Source organism: Bos taurus, chromosome 5 (assembly GCF_002263795.3).
Source record: "Bos taurus isolate L1 Dominette 01449 registration number 42190680 breed Hereford chromosome 5, ARS-UCD2.0, whole genome shotgun sequence".
Taxonomy (NCBI): Eukaryota; Metazoa; Chordata; class Mammalia; order Artiodactyla; family Bovidae; genus Bos; species Bos taurus.
Genome location: NC_037332.1, coordinates 11,158,788 through 11,182,705, shown reverse-complemented (window position 1 = coordinate 11,182,705; position 23,918 = coordinate 11,158,788). Strand labels below are relative to the sequence as shown.

General features: G+C 37.3%; 1 protein-coding gene across 14 annotated transcripts in view; it reads left to right on the top strand.

Moving 5' to 3' along the window:
* PPFIA2 (PTPRF interacting protein alpha 2) overlaps nucleotides 1-23,918 on the top strand; it is a 502,235-nt gene that overhangs the window by 167,223 nt on the left and 311,094 nt on the right. The window lies entirely within an intron of this gene.

Sequence of the window (23,918 nt, the reverse complement as noted above, 5' to 3'; positions counted from 1 at the left end):
AGGCTTAGAAAAATTTTGTATTTCTTATACATAGCTTAACATGACTCTTGTTATTTACTTTTATGAGTGCAATATAAAATTAATCAATAATACAGTAGCTTAAGTGTCATGTTTAGTATGCTCTTTCTATTTGAGGTAAAGTAGAAACTCATTAAGATGGAAGATTTCCTGTGTTATCAAAAAGTCAAAATGATTTACAATATAAATGTAAATGTGTGTTACAAAGCTGTTACTGACTTTCAGTTGCCTTTGAATAAATCAGTCATCAGTCTAGAAAATGGTTACGTCTAAAGTAAATCATATTCTACCTCATTTTTATCCTCAAATTGCATTTTTCAGTGCTAAGGTTTACTTTGTAGTTCAATCATATCATCATTAGATTAAAAGGGGGAATGAAACTCTTCTCTGTATATTTTACACTCTGGGACTATGAACAGCCTAGCATTTAATTATTTTAGCTATAAAGTTATAATGTACTAAAAAATAAGTGCAAAAACCTAGAGAATTAATGTAGTAGAGGTAATATTTCTTGTAAAAAGAAGCTCTGAATAAATGCACATATGATTTATTAAAATCTCCTGCCTTTGCACACTCTAGCAGTAGATATAATTACTCTCTCTCTCTCCTCCTTCTTATACTTCTATTTTTAATCCTGTTGCCTCTCCTGCTTTACACTGATGTCTACTGATAGTGCAAGTCTGTGCTGTTACAGAATATTTTTGCTTCCCAGTGGCGATCAGCTTATTGTGGAAGTGATTCAAAATGCAACTGCCCTGGGGCTCTTGTACAGAATTATTACTTTTTTCTTCTCCGTACACTGAGATATAAACACTCCTTACAATATCCTGTAGCTGCCTCTTAGGGGCAGTTTTTGACATTGGGTATTCTGCTTCAGTCTCTTAAAGTTTAAGGGTCAGTAAATTCCATATGCTCAGTCATGACAGGCGTTTTACAATTCTTTCAGCAGGTCTTGCTGACACATTTCCTGACAGGTGATTTTCTTTGAAAACACACTGGAATGATTTTTAACCACTCTTTTTTTTTTTTTTTGCTGATGTTATAACAATTCATGTAAACAGCAGTAAGATTTCAGATAAAATAGAAATGTTGACAAATATGAGATCTATTTTGCTACATTTTTAAAATCACAGAAAGGTATTTGATCCTGACATTTGTGGTGACAGGCGTTGTGTGTTTACCTTTTTGTTGCTATTGTTTGTTTTTGCTTTTGGTGGAAGAGAAGGATGGTTTTTAAAGCACGAAAACTGGCTTATAAAAGTTAAGTCTTTGCTTTTGTCTTCAAGGGACTGAATTATGCAGGATTATCTTTCTTATTTATATATACATTAGCCTATTTTAAGGTGATGTAGTTTTGATTGTGGTACTGTCATGGGAAATGAGATGCTGTAAAATAACAGACCATTTGTCAGAAGTATATCTTGTGGAAATGATCAGTTAGATTTTTGAAAGTGGTTCTCATTATGGAATGGCATAAATGCATTTCTGAAATGATTCTGCATCAAGGAACTGAGATTTTAATGCTTACCTTCTTAAATTAATTCTAGCACAAGAGTTAACATATGCAAAAACATTTAAGATAGCTTAGCATGAATAATACTGAGTTTCAGTTCCATCTTCTCATCAGATGTTTAAACTATCCTGTCATTTTTGCTGAAATTGTATAATATCAAATTTTAAAAGTAAGATTTAGAACATAGTTGACCTGAACTGTTTAAAGATGACAAATAAGAAGCTGAAGGATATTCTAATTACAAGCCTATATTTTTCATTGCATTTTAATTAGTCACATACATTTACACTTCTATTCACATGTGCAAATACTATCTTGTATAGACTAACACTTAATTTAAATTAATTTCCTTATAAGTGAGATCTCAGTTCTATATACTATGAAAATACTTGAATCTGCATTTTTCATTCAGAGGTCCCTGTACCCTGAATGATGCCAACACCCAATTTGCACTATATATTTAGTGAGTAACTTGCCTCCAAAAATTCAAGTTCTAGAGTATAGTTGTCTAGAATGATTTTTGATTGACAAAAATTAAAATTAATTATAATATTTGAATGGATTAAAGCTGTCAGTCTATGGTCCTCAAATATGTACAAATGGGAAACCTACTTTAAAACAAAATTAAAGTATATATATGAATGCAATAAATTATTTTTAATTTTATGTCCATAAAAGATGATGTCCTAACATCATTTCATATTTAGTTCTATTTCTGCAAGTAAAACTATTTACTATATTTTACTAAACCTGTAGATAAGCTAACCAAGACATAATGTGTAAATTCTCCCAGAAGTATTGATGACCACCAAGCTACCCCGTCATTTCCTAGAAATTAAGTATCTTCATCTAGAGGTTTCATACTGTCTGCAGAATCCTAAGATTCGAGGGGTGCTTGTCAGTAGTTGCTAGAGACAGTAGGGAGGAGGAATACATTCTTCTGAGCTTATTAATGCTTCCTCATTCTACACTTACCTGTTTTATTCATTGGAACTCTATGCAAGCCTTCAGGCACAGCAAGTAACAAATGGCATATTCCTTTCAAAAACAAGGCAAAAGTGGTGTGCAAACCACTTCCTCAAACCAAAGGAGTTAATTTCTGATGGACCAGTTTTGATTTATTGAACCCACAGAGCAATTATTTCTGCTTAGGATATATTTCTTTGCCATTTAATCCTGGCATTAATAACATGTACTGCCAAGAATGTGTGAAAGTGTTTGACTCTGTTGCCCGCTGGCACCCACTGAAAACAAGAGAAAGACACTTTGCCACAAAGCAGGGAAACATATTAATGTGCCATTTCCATGTTTAGAATAGTTTGTGTCCCCTGTCCTTAGAGAGTAAAATTCATTTCTTTAGTTTGTTATAAAGAAGCTTTTCCTGGTCTGGAGCTCATGCAACATACTGCTTTCTTGACTTGCTTTCCCAGAAAATTGTCTGTATGCTTCCGTTCTTTGCCTCTTCACTGAACCAGTCTATTGAAAAGTTGTTTTTATTTAAAGACTTGTTTTAAATGCTACCTCCCCTTCACTCATTCACCTGATTTATTCATGATGTATTAAGTACATTTTCTTTGATCATTTGCTTGTTTATATCACTACAGGAGTACTTAATATGCTTTGTTTTAATCACTGAGAACATTTTATTCATCTACATCCCTAGCAAATGGATATAGTTATTATCCCTGTATAAAAAGTGGGGCTTGTTGGAAAGTAAATGATTAAAATTAGAAAATTCAACACAAAAACTATAATTTTTTGTTTAAACTATATAAGCATTTGTTGATATATATATATTATTAGAGAAGTAGCTAAAGATATTTAAAGGTAAATGTATTTAAAACTAAGCCTTTGAGTACCATCATTGGGTTCTTCAAAATAAATGACAGTTACATTATTGTTCTCAGAAAAGTTTTAATTTCATCGTTTTTGTAATAGATTTCTTTTACAGCTAGACAAAACATTTTTGAAATTTTTTTCTTTATACCTATGTATAATTCCTTAGTAATTGAGGCTTTTTATACTTTATCAAAAGAACTTTAAAATTGTTTAATGTATAATTTTTAATTTAGCAGATACTATTACTTGAAATATGTAGAAGAGTAATAGGCAAATTGAAAATCTCAATTGCATGAACAATTTCACTCAAAAGATATTACTGATAATTAGCGTGGGGTACCATATCTTTGTGATCATATGAGGTTGAGGTAATTCTGGCTTTTCAGAGGAAAAAAACAGATTTTTTCATATTCTATCATTTTTTTTAATACCTGGGAATCCACTGTTACTCATATTATTTGAAGCACATTATATTAACTTCCTACTGTTGATGTTTTTAAAAAATGCACTGAATATATCTATCAGTATGCTTGGAACATGTTCTGTATTTAATAGAAAATGAAAGCAAAGTAGCCCAATAGAAATAAGACAGACCCTTTGGCTCTAGGGTTATAGAGTAACATTGGCAGACTTCCCCAGCTCAGTGAGAGAACCAAGCTTTTTCTCTGTCACCCAATTATATGCAGTATGATTATGATTATAAATGGTAGAGACAACGCAATAAGTCTTTCAAGCAAGTAGACTGACAACTTCTTGGTGTGTGGGAAAGGCAGACTTTAATATAACTAAAACATAAACTGGAGACAGGAAATGGCTAAAAGTCAATGTCCAAAGTCAAGAACATAAAGGTAGGTTTAAATGTCAAGTCCAGATCCTCAGGAACTTGAACTTAGGATTCAAGGATTTTCAATGAGAAATGATAGGCTTCAATTTACCATTTAGCTGGAATACTGGATTATGCCTTGGCTGGTTGATGGGACAGCAAAAACTATTCAGTGGCTTTCCAAAGTAAAAAAAAAAAAAACAAACCTAGAGGAATTATGAAATTATGATTTCCCTGCTTTAGAGATAGAAAAAACTGATGCTCAAAAATGTACTTAAAGTAGTTGTTAATAATATAAGATATATGTCTGAATCCAGAGTTACTGAACCCAAAATTCCATACTCTTTCCCCTATGTTCTTCTGCTGAAATTGTTGATGATTAAATACATCAGCAAAATTATTTCGAGGTATATAATTTCTAATCCTCTGTTGATCTATTAATTCAAAAACTTATAGAAATTTAGCTCTACTTCTTCAAAAACATTGTATTTCAGACTCACTGAGTTTTTAAACTTGAGATTCTTGTTTAGTTACATCTCATTTAATCCTTATTGACACTTTTCTTTTAGTTAGAAATATGTTTTTATAGTAATCAAATTGCCAATCAAATTGTGCTGAAAGGTAAAAAGGGAAACCAAGGGGGGAAGTGTTTGCTTAATACACACCTTTATTTACACAAGAATGCTCTTTACATTAGTGAGACCAACCATAGAAAACAATGAGTGGCTCCTGGGCTCCCCATAGGAGATCATATCTCTTCCATCTGTAGAGGTTTCTGTTTAATAGATGTTGGCTACGCTATCTGTTCTGTGAGGACAGGCCCTTCTGTCCTCTTTTTTTTTTTTTCTTTCGTTGTTAAATCACGAACACTAAGAGATTGTGCAGCACAAAACTGTAATTAGTAAATAGGTGTTGAATTGAATTATAGACTGAAAAGAATGTATCCTCATCTAGAATGACTTCCCCATAGGAATATATAAATGGTGGTAAAATTCCCAGCATGAGGTCCACAAATGTATTTCACTTATATACTTAGCTACAATAACTTAAGTTTTCAAGTATTGACTGAAGGAGAAGGAAATTGGCAGTAGGGACATTTAATTAGGGTGCTCTTAAGAGTTGAGCACCCTAATTAATGTCCCTACTGTCAATTTCCTTTCCCTTCAGTCAGGAAATGGCAACCCACTCCAGTATTCTTGCCTGGAAAATCCCATGGACGGAGGAGCCTGGTGGGCTATACTCCACAGGGTAGCAAAGAGTTGGACACAACTGAGCGACTTCACTTTACTTTCTAAGAAGAGTTGACTCATTGGAAAAGACTCTGATACTAGGAGGGATTGGGGGCAGGAGGAGAAGGGGATGACAGAGGATGAGATGGCTGGATGGCATCACCGACTCCATGGACATGAGTTTGGGTGATTTCCGGGAGCTGGTGATGGACAGGGAGGCCTGGCATGCTGCAATTCATGGGGTTGCAAAGATCGGACTCGACTGAGCAACTGAACTGATGCCAAGGTACCATGTTTCCTATGCCTGACTTACAGGAGGACAGAATTGCCCAAATCAAGGCGACTAGTGGGTCATGAAAGGTACAGAATTAGCTGGGAGCACATTTTCCACTCTCTGACTTCTTTATTTGGTAGACATGTATTTAGGTTCATTTTCTTTGTTTCTATTTGTGTACATGTACTCTACTGAGGGAGAAGGCAATGGCAACCCACTCTAGTATTCTTGCCTGGAAAATTCCATGGATGGAGGAGCCTGGTAGGCTGCAGTCCATGGGGTCGCTAAGAGTTGGACACGACTGAGCAACTTCACTTTCACTAAGATAAAGTATTTAATTCAGGGAGCATAGTGCCTGCTAGTTAGTAAGAGGTCAATAAGCTGCAGTCACAATGGAAGCAGGAGCCAAAGGGGGGTCTGCAAAACACACTAGAGGTGGCAAGGGTATGAACTAAGAGATGTTAAGGGTGAGGGAAAAGTCATTAAGAGAGAGATTTTAAAAATTCATTAACATACTGAATATAGGAGACAAGACAACAAAAGGCAAGATTACCTCCCAAGTTTCTATTGAGGGAGAGAGAAATATAGAGGAAGAGTAGTTTTGAAAACCAATATATTGAGTTTGGTTGTGGGCAGACTGAATAGACAGTTGGAAATACGGGTTTGGCTCTCAGGAAAGAGGTCTGTCTGAAGAGTTGACGTAAATGTGGGAGTCGTCTGTTTACAGGGTTAGGGGAAACTGGAAGTGGATGAAAAGCCTTTGGCAGAGAATGAGGAGAATTGGGTAGAACGATGGGGCTGGGCATGAAATCCTTGAACCTACTGACTTCCCAGAATTACTGTCATTTGGAGTGTGTGTGCTTGGTTTATTTTGCAAATACAGTTTGAAAGCTTTTTCCTAATTACCTCTCCTTGAATATCACCTCGGAATCTAATTTAGAGGCTCCTGCCTTTTTGTGTGTGTCTTTGCTAAACTCCAGAAAAGCATAAAATTTATTTTACTTAACTACTTATATTTGTTTATTGACACCTAGCCTGATGCTTGTCGTATAGATGGTATGTGTTTTCTGAATGAATGAATTTGTGTGTAAATTGAAGAGTATCTAAAATTAATTCTCTTATATTAGTTTGTAAAATCATTTGATACACCTTGTTCTACATCCCCATTATGCCAGACTTTAGTGATAATGAGCAAAACACCAGATTTCTATGCTCAAAACTCTTAGAGTTGCCTTGTGGAAAATTATCCAAAAATAATAGCACATTGTTTGTTTCTCTGAAAATACTTTGACGTTAAAGGTTTATATGTTGTTGTTGTTCAGTCACTAAGTTGTGTCCGACTCTGCAACCCCATGAACTGCAGCACACCAGGCTTCCCTGACCTTCAGTGTTTCCCAGAGTTTACTCAAACTCATGTCCATTGAGTAGGAGATGCCATGGAACCACTCATCCTCTGTTGCCCACTTCTCCTCTTGCCCTCAATCTTTCCCAGCTTCAAGGTCTTTTCCAGTGAATTAGCTCTTCACATCAGGTGGTCAAAGTATTGGAGCTTCAGCTTCAGCACCAGTCCTTCAAATAACATTCAGGGTTGATATCCTTTAGGATTGATTGGTTTGATCTCCTTGCAGTCCAAGGAACTCTCAAGAGTCTTCTCGAGTACCACAGTTCAAAAGCATCAATTCTTCAGCACTCAGACTTCTTTATGGTCCAACTCTCACTGGTGTCACAAAGAGTCAGACACAACTGAGTGACTTTCACTTTCAAGAACATCCATACATGACTACTGGAAAAACCATAGCTTTGACTATACAGATCTTTGTCAGGAAAGTGATGTCTCTGCTTTGTAATAAACTGTCTAGGTTTGTCATAGCTTTTCATCCAAGGAGCAAGTGTCTTTTAATTTAGTGGTTGAAGTCACCATCTGCAGTGATTTTGGAGCCCAAGAAAATGAAATCTATTACTGTTTCCACTTTTCCCCCATCTATTTGCCAGACGTGATAGGACTGGAATGCCATGATCTTCATTTTTTGAATGTTAAATTTTAAGTCAGCTTTTTTATTCTCCGCTTTCACCTTCCTCAAGAGACTAGTTCCTCTTAACTTTCTGCCATTATAGTGGTGTTACCTACATATCTGAGGTTGTTTATATAGATATTACTATTATAGTTTAGATAATTTCATGCTTATTCAGTACAACCTTATGAAGATGGTGATCATGAAGAAAAAAATACTTCCTCTAAGAGGCTTTCACAAATAGTCTCATTCCTGAGCTAGCATGGTATTCTGAAAAGAGCAATGACTGTTGTTTTACTATATCCTAAACATTCAACTTTTACTCTTTTTTAAAGCAAAAACTATTTTGCAAAACAAGAAAGAAACTATGTATTTCCTTTGACCATGTACATATGTATCCACAGAGGGTAGAGAAGACTAGAGAAATCAAGAAGGGTGAGGGTAAAGGAAGAACTGCAACATTGGCCTTGGAAGGAAGAAAGCTTCATCTTCTGAGAAATAAGGTGAAGAAAGTGAAAATGGATCAAGAGAGAGGAAGATGGCTGAGCCCGAGATAACAGACATCAAGTAGAACGAGAATTGAGCCAGGATTGGAAGCATAGTTTTGGATCAGTCTTAATATATGAGTTTCTTATTAATCTCCCTAAATGGAAATTGGAATGGGAATAAATATTGGCAAATGTGGCAAAAAAATCAAGCAATCAGAGTGCTAATGAGATTAAGGTTGAACTGAGTGTGGGTCAGTCTTCAGTGTTAATGAACATAGGAAGTAATTGATTGAAATTTCATTTTTTAAAGAAAAAAACTCACTGAAAAATTACACTTTACTCAATGTTTCTATAATATATTGTTAAAAACATAAATTCTGAGAAATTATATTTTATTTAACAGTGATTCCCAGAGCATTCTATCGTGCCTAGTACTTAGTAAGCTCTCCAAAAATATAAGTAGAATGAATAGATGTTCTTTAATAATATAAATTTAAAGGGGTTTTTACCTCATGAAATATTACAACTGAAATAAAGTTAGTGTAGTTAGCACTATTAGGTAATTCTCATATTTATTTAAATATTTTGCCTGTATGTAATATTAAAGATTAAATGGAGCAAATAAAACATTGTAAGTAATAAGGATACAATAGTAACTTATTATAAGCTAAAGAAAATGTAGGAGACTTTGTGCCTCTGTGGGGAAAGATCAGCATTACAATCATATACATGGAATGCCCCAAACTAGATTATCCAGAAAATTACTCTTACTTTTCACATTACATTAATGTAATTTCATTATATATAGCCTGTTAGGGTACAATACTTTAAATTAAATACAGAGATAAATCTTTAATACAGAATGCTGCCAGCATAATTTATTATTGAAAAACAGATCTTTGAAGAAAAGGTGGAAAAAATTGTGGATGTTATGTAGTCAGGGAAAGAAATGTGGAAAAAAGACATCATCTCTGCTGCTAGGATTCCCTGGTGGCTCAGACGGTAAAGAGTCCGCCTGCAATGTGGGAGACCTGAGTTCAATGCCTAGGTCAGGAAGATCCCCTGGAGAAGGAACTGGCCCCCACTCTAGCATTCTTGCCTGGGAAATCCCATGGATGGAGGAGCCGGGCAGGCTACAGTCACAGGGTCACAAAGAGTTGGACACCACTGAGCGACTTCACTTTCATTGCCACTCAAAAGAGATGTTCTTTCGGTTTGAATACAGTGAAGTTGTTCAGCATATGTGGTAAGAAAACTTCAGGAATACGTGAGTCTGAATAAAAACAGAAAAGGTTTCAATTGAATATAGAAAATGAGTCTGTTCGAGTGATGAAACACAGAAGTGGGCAGTTGTCACTGACATCTCAGTGGAACATTTGTATTGGAGATTTTCAACATGAGGCAGAGTACAAAAAGCAGGGAGCAAGTGAGACTCTTGGAGTCTCATAGCTGCAACTTGAAATGGGTACATATACAAAAATTATTAAACTTCACTGAGATTCAATTTCTTTACCTTTACGTAATGAAAATAATAAATATATTTTGCAGGGTTGATATGAGCAAATGTACTTGAAAGCATTTTGTACATTTAAAAACAAAGTTCAGTTAAGGCTCTTTTCAAGCAACAAAAAGTGACTGCGGTATGTTATTCAAAAGAGAAATATTTGAATGATATGGGAAGCACTTTTATTGACTCATGCAGTCAACTAAGTGCTTGCCCCTATTCTATGCATTGGATAAATTAGTGAGCAAGCGAAAAATCACCTTATATTCAGTGGGGGGGTGGGGAAATGGATTATAAATAGGATAATGTGTAGCAGTGAGTAAGTAAAACATGAAGTTTATATTCTAGTTGGATGAAACAGTAAAATAAATAGGATAATCTATAGTCTGTTGCTGCTGCTGCTAAGTCGATTCAGTCGTGTCCGACTCTGTGCGACCCCATAGATGGCAGCCCACCAGGCTCCCCCGTCCCTGGGATTCTCCAGGCAAGAACACTGGAGTGGGTTGCCATTTGCTTCTCCAATGTATGAAAGTGAAAAGTGAAAGTGAAGTCGCTCAGTCGTGTCCGACTCCTAGCGACCCTGTGGACTGCAGCCCACCAGGCTCCTTCGTCCATGGGATTTTCCAGGCAAGAGTACTGGAGTGGGTTGCCATTTCCTTCTCCGGTATCATATGTTAGATGTTGATAAATGCTAAGGAGAAATATAGAACATAGGAAGCAGATAGGAAGCATCCAAGTGCACAAAGAAGACATTCTGAAGAAGAGAACATATGAATCAGAACAGCTTTGCATCTTTGTACTGGAATAAATTGAAGAGTATTCTGTTCACAGTGCTGTCACTAAATAGGTTAACTCTACATGTATTCTCTCCATTCCCAAGATTTTAATTCAAGAGAGATAAAGTCTGTTTTATCCAACCTGGATCTCACTTAATCATAAACATGCCATCATCTGTATGTATTAACCTTCTATCTGGCTTGTTCAACCTAGATCCCAGCAATTTTCTATTTACTCTAATGAGGTATGGGCTTTCCTGATGGCTCAGATGGTAAAGAGTCTGCCTGCAGTGAGGGAGACCCGGGTTCAATCCCTGGGTCAGGAAGATCCCCTGGAGATGGAAATGGCAACCCATTCCAGTATTCTTGCCTGGCAAATCCCATGGATGGAGGGGCCTGGCAGGCTACAGTCCATGGGTCGCAAAGAGTCGGACATGACTGAGCGACTTCACTTATAATGAGGTATACTATCGAAAGACTGTGGTACTCAAACAGATTTTAGGCTTCCTTTAAGTCAAAAAAATTAGCAATTGCATCTCTATATTCCTCAGAGGTCCTAAAACTTTCTTTCCCCCTTTTCTATGTTTGTTCCAAACTCACTCATTCTTTCAAACCAAGTACAGTGTGTGTCTTTCATGAATGTGTCACAATTCCCAGTTAGGTTCACCACCATCCTTGGTGAGATCCTGTAAAATGCTGTGCTTACTTATTTAACACCAATCTAATTTAAGTAGGGGCTTCCCAGGTGGCTCAGTGGTAAAGAATCCACTTCTAATACAGAAAATGAGGAGACACGAATTCGATCCCTGGGTCGAGAAGATTCCCTGAGGTGGAAATGGCAACTCACTCCAGTATTCTTGCCTGGGAAGTCTGATGGACATAGGAGCCTGGTTGGATACAGTCCATGGAGTTGCAAAGAGCTGGACACAAGTTAGAGACTGAGCACACACACACACACAAAATTTAAGTAGGTGTAGAGTTTCCCCATTATACTATGATTTCCTTAAGGACACCATATATATTCGTTAGGTGAACAAATTGTGAGTGCTTAACAGGTATCAGTGGAGAAGGCAATGGCACCCCACTCCAGTACTCTTGCCTGGAAAATCCCATGGACGGAGGAGGCCTGGTAGGCTGCAGTCCATGGGGTCGCTAGGAGTCAAACACAACTGAGCGACTTCACTTTCACTTTTTACTCTCATGCATTGGAGAAGGAAATGGCAAGCCACTCCAGTGTTCTTGCCTGGAGAATCCCAGGGACAAGGGAGCCTGGTGGGCTGCCGTCTATGGGGTCACACAGAGTTGGACAGGACTGAAGCGACTTAGCAGCAGTAGCAATAGGTATCTGACTATATAAAGGATACATGTCGTTATCTCAGAAGTTACAAGTTACCTTTTATACCAAGCTTTCTGTTGAGACTATGTCAATTAAACTTGACATTGTCACTATAAAATATGAATTATCCAAGAGAAGAGAGGTGATTAACCCCATTATGTTGCCTAAGTGTCTGTGTATGCACATGTGCACGTGAGCACATGTTTATATTATTTTTGATGTTGTTTTCTTTTTTGGTGGAGAGAAGATATAATTAACAAAATAAGTTTTGTAAAAATTTTGGAAAAAAAATTTTTAACATTCCAAAATTTTACATAAATATATTCTTTCTTATTTAATGTCTACTAAATGATGTCAGGATCAATGCACTTCATGTGAACTGCATGTAACACTTAGATGTTCCATTTCAATCTGTTTGATATTCTATATTACCATGCTGTACATCAGCTTCAATTTTCTTTGAATATCTAATATCTTCCTAAAGTTATCAGGCTTGAGTAGTAGTGGTGGTGGTTTAGTTGCTAAGTCGTGTCTGACTTTTGCAACCCCATGGACTGTAGCCTGCCAGGCTCCTCTGTCCATGGGATTCTCCAGGCAAGAATACTGGAGTGGGTTGCCATTTCCTTCTCCAAGGGATCTTCCTGACCCAGGAATCAAACCTGGGTCTCCTGCACTGCAGGCAGATTCTTTACTGACTGTTGGAAATGGCAAGCCACTCCAGTTATAGTGCTATATTATAGCAGTTTGAAGTCAGATAGACCTAAGTATTAATCATTCTCTGCCACCTACTAAACAGGTGACATAGTCTAACTTCAGTTGTTTCATCTGTAAATGAAATTGGAATATTGTCCTCAAAGGTTGTCATTAAGGTCAAGTGAATTGTTTACCATGGGGTTCAACAAGTACAGATACAACACAGTAGTACTTACAGCATAATTTTTAGTATTATTCTTATTAAAGTATCAAAGAGTTGAATGAAATACTTTGTTTTCCAAGGCTATGCTACTTCATACTGTCAATGCACATTCTCTCTGGGAATGGAAACTGGGCTTTCAGATTTTATGTTATTGACAACAGCTTATTTTATTCTTCTTCTGTTGTGGATCATAATAAAAATACTTAGAGCTGTTATATGGGTTGTCAAACTTTAGAATACGTAATTATCCAGAAATTCAAGCTACCATATTACCGCCCCCAGAGATGATTCAGAAAATCTGGTAAGGGCCAAGGAATCTTAATTTTTAAACAAAATTCCAGCTGATGTCAGTACAGAAATGTCACACATTGAGAAACAGTGGACAGGAGGAGATAGAGTTCTTTCAGCACTATAAATGGTACTTTCTATTTGAAAGACAACTGCTGGGTAGAAGGTTAAATATCCACAAGGCCTTTTTCTAGTTATAAATAATTATTCTTCTGTTTTATAAAGGCATGATTTTGATTGGTTGTGATAAAGTCATTTAGTTATTTCTTCTTGGACCAATTTATAAGTTCAGTTGAGGTACTAATTGTGAAGATTCCAAACCATTTTTTTTTTTTCATTAAAATAAACTAATTATATCAAGGACTGGCCCTCCGTAATGATGACCTTTACCTTACTTCTCCTTTAGGGCATGTGTTTGTCAAGGAATTTTTCAAACTCAGACTTAATATATTGATGTGTCAAGAATGATACTCATCTGTTAGTAGTTAATGATTTATCTGTAACCCAGAAACTGTGTAAAATGAAATAAAACCTTTAAATTATCTACCATAGTAAAAGTGATCAGTTCTGTTAAAAATTTTTTTTAATCAAATTTGATTAAAGTAATAAATGTTCATTAGAAAGGTGGTGTTACATGATTGCTATTCATTGACTAACTAATCTTGAATACCAAGAACACAGCCCTTGTGTGTTTGATGATTATGCCCTCAGCGGAATTTCAGTAATAAGGCCTATGAAGTATCACTTTGCTTTCATAAAATATCTGCCCTTATGTTAAGATATATTTGCAAGTTCAAAGTTACAAGTTCGTAGGGAAATTATGTTAAACTGTCATGAAGAAAGTCCTATTTTGTGTTTGGTTTCAGTTCAGTTCAGTTCAATTCAGTCGCTCAGTCGTACCCGACTCTTTGTGACCCCATGAACCTCAGGCCTCCCTGGCCATCACCAACTCCTGGAGTCCACCCAAACCCATGTCCATTGAGTCAGTGATGCCATCTAACCATCTCATCCTCTGTCATCCACTTCTCCTCCTGCCCTCAATCTTTCCCAGCATCAGGGTCTTTTCCAATGACTCAGCTCTTTACATCAGGCAGCCAAAGTATTGGAGTTTCAGCTTCAACATCAGTCCTTCCAATGAACACCCAGGACTGATCTCCTTTAGGACGGACTGGTTGGATCTCCTTGCAGTCCAAGGGACTCTCAAGAGTCTTCTCCAAAACCACAGTTCAAAAGCATCAATTCTTTGGCACTCAGCTTTTTTCACAGTCCAACTCTCACATCCATACATGACCACTGGAAAAACCATAGCCTTGACTAGACAGACCTTTGTGGGCAAAGTAATGTCTCTGCTTTTTAATATGCTGTCCAGGTTGGTCATAACTTTCCTTCCAAGGAGTAAGCATCTTTTAATTTAATGGCTGCGATCACCATCTGCAGTGATTTTGCAGGCCAGAAAAATAAAGTCAGCCACTATTTCCACTGTTTCCCCAGCTATTTGCCATGAAATGATGGGACCAGATGCCATGATCTTAGTTTTCTGAATGTTGAGCTAAGCCAACTTTTTCACCCTCTTCTTTCACTTTCATCAAGAGGCTCTTTTGTTCTTCTTCACTTTCTGCCATAAGGGTGGTGTCATCTGAATATCTGAGGTTATTGATATTTCTCCCGGAAATCTTGATTCCAGCTTGTGTTTCTTCCAGTCCAGCGTTTCTCATGATGTACTCTGCATAGAAGTTCAATAAGCAGGGTGACAATATACAGCCTTGACGAACTCCTTTTCCTATTTGGAACCAGTCTGTTGTTCCATGTCCAGTTCTAACTGTTGCCTCCTGACCTGCATATAGATTTCTCAAGAGGCAGGTCAGGTGGTCTGGTATTCCCATCTCTTTCAGAATTTTCCACAGTTTATTGTGATCCACACAGTCAAAGGCTTTAGCATAGTCAATAAAGCAGAAATAGATGTTTTTCTGGAACTCTCTTGCTTTTTCTATGATCCAGCGGATGTTGGCAATTTGATCTCTGGTTCCTCTGCCTTTTCTAAAACCAGCTTGAACATCAGAAGGTTCACGGTTCACATATTGCTGAAGCCTGGCTTGAAGAATTTTGAGCATTACTTTACTAGCATGTGAGATGAGTCATCTGCATATCTGAGGTTATTGATATTTCTTCCTGCAGTCTTGATTCTAGCTTGTGCTTCCTCCAGCCCAGCATTTCTCATGATGTACTCTGCATATAAGTTAAATAAGTAGGGTGACAATATACAGCCTTGATGTACTCCTTCTCCTAGTTGGAACCAGTCTGTTGTTCCATGTCCAGTTCTAACTGTTGCTTTCTGACCTGCATAGAGCTTTCTCAAGAGGCAGGTAAGGTGGTCTGGCATTCCCATCTCTTTCAGAATTTTCCAGTTTATTGTGATCCACACAATCAAAGGCTTTGACATAGTCAATAAAGCAGAAATAGATGTTTTTCTGGAACTCTCTTGCTTTTTCGATGATCCAGCGAATGATGGCAATTTGATCTCTGGTTCTTAAGGTTTATTAATAGTTGTCTCAAGATTATATTGAATTTAGCTTCAATGAAGAGATAGCAATCTTATTCTAATATTATAAAATAAGTATCATCATCAAGTATATTTTAAATACAAAATACCTTAAAAATACCTGAATTATTTGTGGTGATTAATGTCTCTGTCTCATGCACTTTACGCTGCATTTAAGAGGTGCAGCAGTCACCATGCAGACATTTTTTCATCCAGCAGAATCATCCTAGAATGGACAATATTTTCTGAGACTTCATGGCATGGATAAAGGAGTGTAAGATTAGAAATCAGATCAACATATATCCTGCCACTAACTACCTGTGTGACTTTGGGCAAGTTATTCAACTACTCAATTTTAGTCCTCTCACTATAAAATGAACACAGTAAAAGCTATCTCTCAGGGATTTTATGCAGATTAAAAATGGGTAAACTACCAAGCATGGAGTTCAGTTCAGTTCAGTAGCTCAGTCGTGTCCAACTCTTTGTGACCCCATGGACTGTAGCACGCCAGGCCTCCCTGTCCACCACCAACTCCCAAAGCTTTCTCAAACTCATATCCATCGAGTCAGTGATGCCATCCAACCATCTCTTCCTCTGTCGTCCCCTTCTCCTCCTGCCTTCAATCTTTCCCAGCATCAGGGTCTTTTCCAACGAGTCAGCTCTTCGCATCAAGTGGCCAAAATATTGGAGTTTCAGCTTCAGCATCAGTCCTTCCAATGAATACCCAGGACTGATCTCCTTTAGGAAGGACTGGTTGGATCTCCTTGCAGTCCAAGGAACTCTCAAGAGTCTTCTCCAGCACCACAGTTCAAAAACATCAATTCTTCAGCACTCAGGTTTCTTTATAGTCCAACTCTCACATCTATCCGTAACTGCTGGGAAACCATAGCTTTGACTATATGGACTATATGGACCTTTGTTGGCAAAGTAATGTCTCTACTAGGTTGGTCATAGCTTTTCTTCCAAGGAGTAAGCGTCTTTTAATTTCCTGGCTGCAGTCACCACCTGCAGTGATTTTGGATTCCAAGAAAATAAAGTCTCTTACTGTTTCCATTGTTTCCCCATTTATTTCCCATGAAGTGATGGGACTAGATGCCACGATCTTCATTTTTTGAGTGTTGAGTTTTAAACCAGCTTTTTCACTCTCCTCTTTCACTTTGATCAAGAGGCTTTTTAGTTCCTCTTCACTTTCTGCCATAAGGGTGGTGTCATCTGCATATCTGAGGCTATTGATATTATTCCTAGCACTCTTGATTCCAGCTTGTGCTTCATCCAGTCAAGGCATTTCTCATCATGTACTCAGCATATAAGTTACATAAGCAGGGTGACAGTATACAGCCTTAATGTACTCCTTTCCCAATTTGGAACCAGTCTGCTGTTCCATGTCATGCTGTCAGTGTTGCTTCTTGACCTTCATACAGATTTCTCAGGAGGCAGGTCAGGTGGTCTGGTATTCCCATCTCTCGAAGAATTTTCCACGGTTTGTTGTGATTACACAGTCAAAGGCTTTGGCATAATCAGTAAAGCAGAGGTCGATGTTTTGATCCCTGATTTGGTTTTTGACTGTGAGGATAACCACCAGTGATTCTCACCTCCTAAAATGCATGCCTTTTGTGTAGACCTCTCCTTCATGAAATTAAAACTGCCCTTATGTGAATAAAATGTGGCCTAAGCAAAAGTATATGCCTTCTGAAATGAGGTTATGAAGGCATTGCCGCTTCTACCTTCTTGTCTTGGAATTGTTCACAAGCCAGCTGCCATGCTGTGAGGGTGCTCCAGAAGCCCTGAAGCGATGCCCACAGAACTGAGGCCCCTAGCCAAGAGCTAGCACTAACTTGCCAGCCATGCAATTGAAACACTTTGGCAGTGGACCCTCTGGTACTGCAGTCAAGCCTTTAAACGGCTGCTGCCCAGATCAGTCTCTGACTGCAACCTTCTGAGATGCCCCAACGTAGAACTTCCCAACTGAGCCATCCCCAAATTCCTGACTCACAAAATAATGAATAATAAATAATCACTATTGTTTTAAGACGCTAAATTTTAGGATTCAATTTAGTACTAGATGATTAGCACAACCCCCAAGGCAACCTTGTCATCTCTAAGCAAGTTCGTAGTAAGCAATTTTGTCTATATATATCTCATCACCCCTCACAGAGCTTTCCTACCCAAACCAACTTGCTCTTTCTCCACTTAATTTATCTTTGCTTTTCACTTACCTCCCTGTTTTACTTCATAAATACTTCAGTCTTACAGCATCAATATCTTTCACATGAAAACTATTTCATTGGCCTTTCTTTCAGAAAGTCTTTTCTAAGATGTTTACAAAATACATGTATACACTGCTTATCAGCAAGTACCTTAACCTCTCTTTTTTGTACTCTTCTGGCAGCTCATCTGGTGTAATCTCATTTTATGGATGTTAAATCCATAAATGTAATCCCATTTTATGGAAGTTAAATAAATATATATATGCTCTCTGGTACTTACCAATGACTTTTCTTAGTAAAAAAGTCATGCAATTGAAGATCATGTTTGCTTGCTAAGATTATGCATATAGGACAGAAGCTTTTCAGGCCGTGGATAACCAGTCCAAAAACGAAATTTGGAAGAAAAAAGAAGCAACCTTCTATAGGATTTTTTTTCCCCCCAGCGGAATATTTTGATTAATTTATAGGTTTTTTTTTTTTTCCTAAATGGAGGCATGTTTATTTTTGTAATCTGGATAGTTAATTATTTTATGAAGGATAAGATATACTATGTTTATTTTTCTTGAATAAAATAGCATTTTGCTTGGAAAAAATTGAACCTCTATTAAGTAAATATACAGATTAAAATAGCCTGGTTAGTAACGCGTTTTATTATCCTAACAACATTTGGAATAGCATGAATTCTCATATTTGAGGTTTGATAGTGTTTATGTGAAATTTTAGTATCGGCAGTGGTACTTTAAAACTATACCTGTCGACTCTGGGTTTGTCAGCAAACAAATGATTAGCTTAAAAGTATTTGAAATTGTTTTCGATAAATTTCTAATCCCCTCTCCTCAAAAAATATATTGGCGGGGATATTTTTGGAGAATGTATATATCAGAAGAAAACATATGCACTTAAACTGACTTATTTTAGCATATGTTTTTGGATAAATATTTCCTAAAATATGAGATTTTATTATCTAAACATTTTCAAAATTTTTGCTGTAGCTCAACAAAAAGTATTTCAAGCAGATCCCCTTATAGAATGTTTATGTATGTGTGTGTATGTATATATATATGTGTGTGTGTGTGTGTATATATATATATATATGTACTCATTCTTATGACATTTATGTGATCTTGACTAGATTTATTTCCTTATGTATCTGTAATAATGTTCGAAGCTTATATAAACTCATAAGAATAAACCTAATGTAATTAGTGAAAAAGCAAAAAACACTAATGATGTGCTGGGCTCAAAATAGTAAAATAGAGAACCTGGAACTTGTCTAAAGGGTTAGCAAGGGCTGTTATTTTAGATACAGTTAGGATTCAGCCGAATTGCATATCTCTAAATTCTCAAAATAGCATTGCCTACAAGAGAGAAGTTCTTTTCTCTCCTACTTAAAAGGATACTAAATACAAGTAGTCTATGTCCAGCCACGTTGGAGGCTATGTAGTCATGTGGATTGTGCATCAGCTGGGAATACGCTTCACTGTCCCCTTCCTCCCACCACTTGTTTAACATTTATGCATTCTGCAAACCTCATTTTCAAAGTCATTTTCCCAAGCAAGTTATGGTAAATACTGCTGCTGCTACTGCTAAGTCGCTTCAGTCGTGTCTGACTCTGTGCGACCCCACAGACAGCAGCCCACTAGGCTCCACCGTCCCTGGGACTCTCCAGGCAATAAGTGGGGTTGCCATTTCCTTCTCCAGCTACTTGCCTCCAAATATGTATTTTTATCTTCTCTATTTAAGTAGCTCAATTTTTAATTAGTGATATCTTATGTGACTATATCATCCTTCCTCAAAGCTAGGTATGACTATATGACCAAGTTCTTACCCACTAATGTAATAGGACTAGTTGTGCAGTACTTCTAGGAAGCTCTTTTAAAGAGTTGAAAGGCACCATTCCCGACTTTACTCCTTATTGATAGTTGGAATGCAAAGCTGACTGTTGGAGCTCACGCAGCCATATTTGATGATGAGGTAAAAGCCCATGCTCAGATTGAGAGAAAAAAAAGAGAAGGAATATGGGCCTCCATCTTATTGGAACTTCCACAGTTAGCCTTGGACCACATACATCAATCAGTCTTTTATATGACACAGCAGTGAACTTCTTTCTTGCTTCTGTCCCTTTTTTGTAATTTTTATGTCAACTGGACCTGATCCTAACTAGGAAAACAGCTATTGCTAACTCATTAGATAATGTCAAGTTCCTCTGTTTTACAGCTTTATAAGTGCCACACTCTTTGATGCTAGTTTTCTCAGTACATAATTATACACATATGTGTATTAGGTTTTTTAAATTGAAATCCAGAGAACAGAGCCAGTGTGTGTTTTTCCTCACTTTTCTTAACTGAAGCCTATCTTGATGCTGACCACAAACTCAATATTTCATAAATATCTATTCTATAAGGACGGTTAGTATGTATGATCTGAGATTGACAAGCTTAAGTGGAAATTTAAATTTCTCATGGATTCTCATGTTTGTACCGGTTGCCTGTCCAACAGTAGTGGTGGATTTATAACTATCTGCTTTGTCATAAGACCTAGTTAATGAGAAAAGTAGTGTGAAATATTCTCTGTTTTGGTGTCCTCATCACTTTGATGAAGTTCTCAGTTTCCACTTTTCTTAATTACATTTATCTTTAGTTTCATGAACTATTTCCATTTGGAAATGGGAATATTGAAAAAGTAATTATTAAGTGGAAGTTCACAAATCTACAGTAAGAGAGAAATTTAACAATCTTAAGGAGATTTTAAAATCAGTGATCTCACAAACATTGCATACTTAAATCTAGAGGATATTCTTCAACCTCCTACATATTTTGAAGATAATTTAAATATATACACACATTGCTTCAAGAGAATTCTGTCAGTTTTCAGAACCAAGACCCCACAGTTTGGTTTTAGTTTGTTTAGCATTCAAATTAGTTTTGATACAGTTCCATGAAAACAGGAGAAAATATCAAAAGAAACTGGGTATCCTGTCATCTAACCTCAGGAACACAAAGCCTTACCAAAGCAATTTAAGCTTTGCAAATGTAAGAGCAGTGTGAAGCACAAAAGAATAAATTAAATTAGGACTTTGTTTCTGTAACTGGACATGAATGTAAGCCTTCTCAGGGGAATAGAGGTTTTTTCCCACAAGAACAACAACATCTATGGAGGTGTCATGGTAACTACACAGGTAGAAATGAATCTGTATTTTGTTCATGGGAACTGGAAAGTTGAAGGCTATTCTAAGGCTCATATTACTAAAAAGGTAATTGGTAAGTTGATAATTGCAAATTATTATCATTGCATTCAATAGAAGGATGTAAACATTTATGTCTGGGAAGCTGAACACAGTGGCATAAAAATAAGAATCATCCTCCTCTAATTCTTACCATTTTCTACTTAGTGGGATTTATCTAAGATTTTTTTAATACAAGTAATCTTAAAATACTGATGATCCTTCTGAAACACCAAAAAAAAGTCAATAATACTTCGTGAAGTTTTAGTCTTAGATATATTTTAATTTCTTAAAAAAGATAATAAATTGCTATTAAATAGAATCTTATTATCTAGAATTTTCCATTAATTCCCTGATTTAAAACAAAAATATATTAATAAGCAATACATCAACAGATGGTAAGGCGTGACATGCAACCTTCTGGCTGCACAGAAGTAGATGATAAAAGAGGAAATGTGAAAGTTATTTTTCCTGGGTGTCTACAGAAAATGGATATGCAGCCCATGATAACTATTTTTGTATTGCAGTATTAGAAGATGTAACATTAAATGTGCAATTGAATGCCATCTGTCTAATTGCAAGCCAAAATCATGATCACAGATCAGGCAAATTAAGTAAAGCTCTAATGATAGGGTGAAAGTCAGAGGTACAATTCCTGCTGAGAATGCTTCCAGCCTAGAACAGTATACAGATTGGATTTGGTTTTTCTTTCAGTTAAGATATTAGAGTATTTTAAGTTAGAAAGAAATGTTGACCATTCTAGGATCTTAGGGTCAACTAAAACTTCTTTAACAGCCGTACATTTTAAAAATAATTTAATACATTTAAGGACTATAATGAATTGCTATTCCATAGGAGCATTGTAATGAACAGTTCAGAACCTTCTAGCATCAGTGATTGAAAGCATGCTACTCTTTCTCTGTCTTCCATAGGGGCTTATAAATTCTTGGGAAAGTGAAGAAAATGTAAGTGATTGTCAGATGAAACCCAGGATCAAAATCACCGGGTTAAGGCTCTGATGTTAGAGACAGAATGGAATGTGGGGATTCAAATTTACCAAAAAGAGCCTAGAAGTAGACACAGCTTGTGAAAATCTAAGTATTAACTGTGTTATTTCCCCTTTGAGGATATAGTCTTGCTAAAGCCAAGTGTGGGTCAAAAATCAGAAGAATCGGAGTCTGTAAACATCTTTTAAATGGACACACATAGATTGTTGGCATTCCAGAACGATGACGTAAGGTCTAAGTATAGAACACTGTTATATTGTTCAGTTCAGTTCAGTCGCTCAGTCGTGTCCGACTCTTTGTGACCCCATGAATCGCAGCACGCCAGGCCTCCCTGTCCATCACCATCTCCCGGAGTTCACTCAGACTCATGTCCATCGAGTCAGTGATGCCATCCAGCCATCTCATCCTCTGCCGTCCCCTTCTCCTCCTGCCCCCAATCCCTCCCAGCATCAGAGTCTTTTCCAATGAGTCAACTCTTCACATGAGGTGGCCAAAGTACTGGAGTTTCAGCTTTAGCATCATTCCTTCCAAAGAACACCCAGGGCTGATCTCCTTCAGAATGGACTGATTGGATCTCCTTGCAGTCCAAGGGACTCTCAAGAGTCTTCTCCAACACCACAATTCAAAAGCATCAATTCTTCAGCGTTCAGCCTTCTTCACAATCCAACTCTCACATCCATATGTGACCACAGGAAAAACCATAGCCTTGACTAGACGAACCTTTGCTGGCAAAGTAATGTCTCTGCTTTTGAATATGCTATCTAGGTTGGTCATAACTTTCCTTCCAAGGAGTAAGTGTCTTTTAATTTCATGGCTGCAGTCACCATCTGCAGTGATTTTGGAGCCCAAAAAAATAGAGCCAGGCACTGTTTCCACTGTTTCCCCATCTATTTCCCATGAAGTGACAGGACCAGATGCCATGATCTTCGTTTTCTGAATGTTAAGCCAACTTTTTCACTCTCCACTTTCACTTTCATCAAGAGGCTTTTTAGTTCCTCTTCACTTTCTGCCATAAGGGTGGTGTCGTCTGCATATCTGAGGTTATTGATATTTCTCCTGGCAGTCTTGATTCCAGCTTGTGTTTCTTCCAGTCCAGCGTTTCTCATGATGTACTCTGCATATAAGTTAAATAAACAGGGTGACAATATACAGCCTTGACGTACTCCTTTTTCTATGGAACCAGTCTGTTGTTCCATGGCCAGTTCTAACTGTTGCTTCCTGACCTGCATATAGATTTCTCAAGAGGCAGATCAGGTGATCTGGTATGCCCATCTCTTTCAGAATTTTCCACAGTTTATTGTGATCCACACAATCAAAGGCTTTGGCATAGTCAATAAAGCAGAAATAGATGTTTTTCTGGAACTCTCTTGCTTTTTCCATGATCCAGCAGATGTTGGCAATTTGATCTCTGGTTCCTCTGCCTTTCATTAGAAAGAAATTGGCCATTTCCTCACAACTACAGAGAATGTGATAGCAGTTGTGTATCCATCCCTTAGGGAGTCAACTGATAAGGAAAAGACAAACCAAGATAATGCTACTGCTTTGACTGGTACCCCTTCTTTTCATAAGGTCTGTGACTGTCACCATTTAATGTAATTGGAAACTTACAGACCAGGCATGGGCCTCCCAGATGGCAGTAGTGGTAAAGAACCTGCAGGAGACATGAGATACGGGTTTGATCCCTGAGTCAGGAAGATCCCCTGGAGAAGGCAATGGCAACCCACTCCAGTATTCTTGCCTGGAGAACTCCATGGACAGAGGGGCCTGGCGGGCCATAGTCCATAGGGTCACAGAGAATCAGACATGACTGACAGCAACTTAACACTAGCACTAGAACACTAGAACATCTGTGTTGTTTCTTTCCATCAATATGCAACCCAATCTGATAATCTAAAGATACTCATATTTGATATTTGGAGTATGATA